This window comes from Camellia sinensis, chromosome 15 (genome assembly GCF_055761805.1).
Source record: "Camellia sinensis isolate YWXY chromosome 15, ASM5576180v1, whole genome shotgun sequence".
NCBI lineage: Eukaryota > Viridiplantae > Streptophyta > Magnoliopsida > Ericales > Theaceae > Camellia > Camellia sinensis.
The window spans coordinates 121,047,057-121,053,173 of NC_138975.1; positions in this window are offsets into that span (position 1 = coordinate 121,047,057).

Genomic DNA, 6,117 nt, shown 5'->3' on the forward strand with positions numbered 1-6,117 from the left:
CCGCCCGAGCCTCCAAAATGGCCAAAGGTTTCACCTCCTCAACGCCACCAGCGCCACCATCACCACCATCCTCGCCACCACCACAGGTTGGGTTGCCACGGCCGGAGTGGGCTTCAAGCTCGCTTCACAAGCTCACCCAGTTCCAGCTCAACTATTTTTAGAATGACCTAACCACCTCTTGGGCTGTTGAGCAACTCTGCCTCTGACAACAGTTGGGCCTTTGCACTGTGACAGCGCCCACTTATCCTCGTCTAGTACGGCTCTTCTACCAGAACCTACATGAGTCACTCACCGAGGTAGGACGGTTGTCCACTATTGATGGCCATCTTGTCAGCATCATAGATTCCATGATTGCCAACGTGTTAGAGTTGTTTTCCATGCCGAAACACCAGCCTTTCCCAGAAGTTGAGGACCAACAACCCATACATAGTCTCATCTAACAGTACTTTCCACAGGCCCACAGTGACACAAGTTTCACATGCTTGCGCTGGAGCAAGCTGCATGGCCGCTTGTTATTCCTTGACTCCATCATATATAAGAATGACCTTCCACTTGGGCATAAAGCTGAACGCCATTTGGAGTTTGTTCAGGTCTTACACAGTTATCAGCATGGCTATTAGGTCCCGCTTGAGCACATCATCTAGATATATATGTGGAAATTTCTACAGGAGGTAGTTCGGCCTCAACCTATGCAGAACCTGACTTGGCTGCTGCCATTTGCCAACTTGCTCACACTTGTCTTCGAGCGGAACAGCCTCCCCATTGATTCGACTAAGGAGATTGATAGAGCTTATCCGACTTTCAGGCAGCAGGAATGGCAGCATAGCATATCTCGCATCCCGCAGCAAGTTGGTGCCCCGGTTGATGAAGCCCAAGACCCCGTCCACGACCAACCACCTCATCTTGCCTCCCTTGTGCCTCCCCAAGGGGACCCATTCTACATGACTCGCAAGGAGTACTTACAGTTTCAGCACTCTATGGATCAGGTCCACAGTACTCTTCGTGATTACTACCAGAGTCTCATGGGGTTACGCATAGATTTTCAGGCGTATCGGGACTATTCTTAAGCGGCCTTCGACCAGCGCCTGCAAGCTCGACATTCAGCAGTCAGTTGCATCACTGCAAACTGACTTTTCTACATATCGAGAGTCAAACCAGCAGCGTTTTAATCAACTCAGCTAACGGGTTCAGGATAAAGCCTTTGAGATGCGATCTTTGATGCACACCTTGTTTGCCCAGCATTTCCCGCCACCACCGCCACCAGATTTTTAGTAGTACCAGCCTATATATTGCTTTGTCTCTTTTATTTTTCTTTTTCTTTTTAGTTATTTCTTCTTTTCATCAAAAAAAAAGTAGAAAGAAAAAAAAAATGTGTGTAAAGTGTGTGTGTGTTACTATATGCCTACCTAGATGTGCACCTACAATCTCTAGTAATATTCTCTCATTTCTCTTTACTTTTCCATTGAGGACAATGTCATATTCAAGTTAGGAGATGAGGGTTGTATTTTCTTTTGTGCATTTCTAATTGGCTCATAATTCATGCTTATGCCTGTTTCACTTGATTGCATTACTTCACTTGATGTGACTTGTTACTAGTAGGGTGATGATATTTGCATATGTTAATTGGGGAGCATGGTAGACTTGTATGAAAAGGGTTTATTGGGTCGATACTTGTATGTGATGTTTACACTATGAGAGTTGTTTGTGTTTATGGTATTAGTACACTTGTCATGAGTATGCCTTAATTCACATGAACACACTATCATAGTGGTGACCTTTTTATTATAATCCCTGGTGTACATCATTGATAATGGCTAGGGTTGCAGAAAAGAATAAATGAGGAGCTAAGATTCTTAAAAAAAAAACAAAACAAAAAAAATTATAAAAAAAAAAAAAAAAACACTTGACTTGCTTAGGTTTGTAGCCTTTTTAACTCGAGTTATTAAGCCCGTAGGGGTGTCTCTACACCTAGTGCCCTAAAATCGTCTGGTTTGGGGGTCATTGGCCCAATACTTGCTACATGGGTTAATTAGAAAGCTTAAGGGACTTAGACATTGCACAATTAAGGAAAAATAAGAAGAATGACTTGTTCGAATTCATAGCCTTTTCAACTCGAGTTATTAAGCCCGTAGGGGTGTCTTCACACCTAGTGCCCTAAAACCGTCTAGTTTGGGAGTCATTGGCCCAATGCTTGTTACATGGGTTGATTAGAAAGCTTAATGGATCAGAACATTACACAGTCATCTAAAAAAAAAAAACAAAAGAAAACAAAACAAAAAAACTTTTGAGAATTTTAGCTGCAACAGTTTAGTTTTTCTGTATATGTTGGGTGTTATTATGAGTTACACTAGGCTATTATAGTGGATAATTAACTAATATAGAGATTTCACTTTACAGCGAGGGTACTGATGGTTTGTCTACTAGCATGCACAAGTACAGGGGACTTTACTTTTGTATTACCTGAATTATGGTTTTGACTCAATAGATTCCTTCATGCTTGTCTACTGTGCCTTTAATGACTCATTATGTCTTAATATCACACTGTAGTGGCACATAAGTTGATTGTTAGGTGAAGTAGTGTGGTTAATTGTTAGGCATATGTGAATATGCTAATGTTTGTGGGTATCATTTTTGGAAACCCTCACGAGACTTTACTCGTCCACTTGGGGTAACTTTGTGGTTTAAAGGCTTGTTGCATATGCTAAATGCAACCATTTTCCCACGAAAGAGGAAAAAGCTATATTTTGTTTAATTTTATTTTATTTTTATTACTTACTTAAGAAGTAGCAAGTTGTAAGTTGGGGGATGTGATTAAGGCCGAATTGCACAACATTGAGGCCATTAATTAGGATCTCTTAGCATTACTTGCTTGTCAAACTATATATATTTATGTCTATTTAATGTTAATCAAGTTGTACATAGTCGGAGCATAGAATGGCCAAAAATACAGAATTTGGAGAGAAAATATCTTCCCGCACGTGCGTTGAATTTTTCCACACGTGCGTTGACTTTTCTTGGAAATGGGCCCGATGTTTTAAACCTGTTTGAAAGAAAGTAGAAGTATAAATAGGCAAAAAAGAGGCTGGATTAGGGTTCTGGAATTAATTCCAAGAAGGGAGAGGCTAGGGTTTGGAGAAAAGAAGAATTCTCAAGCTTTCAAGACAACTTCCATGGGGGCTTCCATCTCTCCCATCTCTTCCACCTCTTCCCACTTCTTCATGAGTGGCTAGGTTATTCTTTTCTAGGGTTTTAATGAAACCCTAGCCATGTAATAGGATTTTTCATATGCTTTGATTGTGATTTGGTTTGAATCAATGTATGGATGTTTTAGAAGTTTATAATAATTATTCTTTTCATCTCATCAAGTATTTTACTCTCTATGATTGTTTGATGCTTTCCATACATTAATTTTCTTTGTGTTTGTGTTCAAAGTACGAGACGAGTCATGATACAAGAAACGGGTTGTGTTGCTACCGTAGTTTAGAGCAAACACCTCGTGCTACTCGGGATGACTCATGCCTGTACGTTGAATGCAACAACCCTCTTGATCAATATTTCAAACTTGTAGTTGTGAAATATTGGGTATTTCAAACCAGATTGCAATTGATAGCCAATGTTTAATCTCGTTTATATGGTTAGTGGTGAATTCTTTGCCCTAGGATTTTTTTCAAAAAATTAATATCTCAAACCCTAATTTTATTTGTCAATTTAATTTCTTAATTTCATTTAATTCCTTTTTAGTCAAAAAATCTCACAATCTTTTTAATCCAAATTGATTTAGGAATTTAGCGATTAAATTAGTCTAATTTCACAAATGTCCCTGTGGATCGATATCTGGACTTGCCATTATTCTAAAAGAATTTGATATAATTTAGTATTTATTTTTGGTGTGTGTAACGACCCATCAGATACTTAAGTTTGGCAGTAGCCAAATTGTCAACCCTTGTACCCAGGCGTTCACACTAAATTTTAGTAGGCAATCCCAGAGTTTGCAATAAACAAGGATCGACACCTCCCAGACTGGTGTTGACTCCAAAGGCCAACAAGAAAAGGCAGGTGTCGACACCACCAAGGGCTAGTGTCAACACTAGATTTCAGTAGCGATCTAGGGACACAGTAGCTAGATGGTGTCGACACCTCCAAGGCTGGTGTTGACCCTAAGAGCAGAAGAAGGCAAGGAATAAAAGGCAGTGTCGACACCAACAAGGAAGGTATCGACCCTTAAAGCCAAAACCAAACATGAAGAGAAAGGAACGACCATCATGAATATGGTTTCCCGGATTCAAAAGTAATAAATGGTTTGGGTCTAAATCAGGATCGCTATATGCTCAAAAATGTAAATGTTGAGATTATAAAGAGGAAATGGAATAAATGTTGAGAAATGTGAAATTGAAATGATGATTAATGATGATGGTGGAGTTTGATATGTATTATTACTCCCATTTAAGATTTTGGAAAAGTGTATCTTTAATAAAATTTATTTATCTGTTTAAAATATTTGTTTTGGGCTATCGGTGGAAAATAGCTATGATTGTTGTAGAAATTGCATGTAGACTAGGCAAACTGGACTGTTTATAAATTATGCATATCATGGAGCATGTAGCGGATTTTAGAAATTGAAACTGTATGTTTTGGAAAGAGATTTTAGAAATTCTTGTGTTATGTTTTAAGTGCATTTGTTTCATTTTGAAAATCATATTTTGGATCACATGTATTGTGCTACTTTGAAGGGTAAATAAAATGGTAAATTTGAGAAATTGTTGTTGTTACATTAAACAAGTTGGCCTGTGTGTTCAAGGTAAAAGTCCCAAAAACTGCGCGTATACATGGGTGTCGATCCTGCGGATGAAATTTTAGTAAAATGGCGATGGTAGTGCTTGTATAACCTACGTTTACATGGGTCCTGTTTAATGGTTTCTAGCGGATGAAATTTTCATGAAAAGTTGTATTGGTTTTGGAGATTTACCTATTTTATTTATTACCATTTTGGTTTTGGAAGGAAATAATTTTAAAACGATTTTAGCAATGTATTTGCTGTTGGTTAACGATGTATTCGTATTGGAATTGGCAATGAAATTTCTAGTTAGTATTGAGATACCTGGATTGATTTGTGGAAATAGATTTTATATTAAACTAATGCATTGAATTCGGAAAACGTTTTGAATAAACGAATGGTTTTGAAAACTGGGAAAATAGGGTTTTTATTAAGAAAACAAGTGGATTTGAGAATGCATTGAGCATATTATTTATGCATGTATTGCATTCATGATCATTTGCACTGGTAGAGTATATTTAGTTTTTGAAATATTTTTTATTAGGCTTTATGCTCACACTACGTGGTTGGAAATATTTTTCAGGTATGCTTATGTGGATGTGGACTGAGACGTTGAAGTTGTGTTTGGAACCATGTATAGTGGTTCCTTTATTTGTCGGCCAAGGGCCATTTATGTATTTGTTGGCCGTGTGCCATTCTTGTAAAGGTTACACCTTTTGTATATGATGTAAGCCTTTGGGCATCTTAATTTGATTATAACATCTTTGTATGTTTTAGTTACAGAGCATCCATTCGACTTAGATGTTGTATCTAAGAATATATAAAATTGGAATAACACATGTACTGTGTTGTGTCTATATTTTATACATCTGGATGAGTGTTATTAGTTATTGTCTATCGTTGGGTGGTTTACTCACGTGGGTCGGACCTCGTAAATCAGGGATGTGACGATTTGGTATCAGAGCTAACCCGGTTTAAAAACCTTGAGCTCACGGGAAATGGTTAGCCATAATGGGTTTATCATGCTCAGTGAGGACATTTGTATATTGTGTGCTAATTGATACCATGGTTATGTGTTGCATTTTATGTGGACATGGTGTTGAGACTCATGGATATTATTCGGTGCCTAGTTGACTAACTTGAAGGTCTTATTGGAAACGCGCTTGATCAATGTTGTATCTAATGAGAAATCTAAGCGAGTACTCAAATGAATGATTATCTTTGTCAACTTAACGCGATTACGTGTTACGTGTTATGTGGTAGATGGTATGTAAATTCATTGGAGTCTCAATGGGGTTGTTTGAGTAATTGTTATGTGATTGTGTTGTGTTAGTATTTTAGAA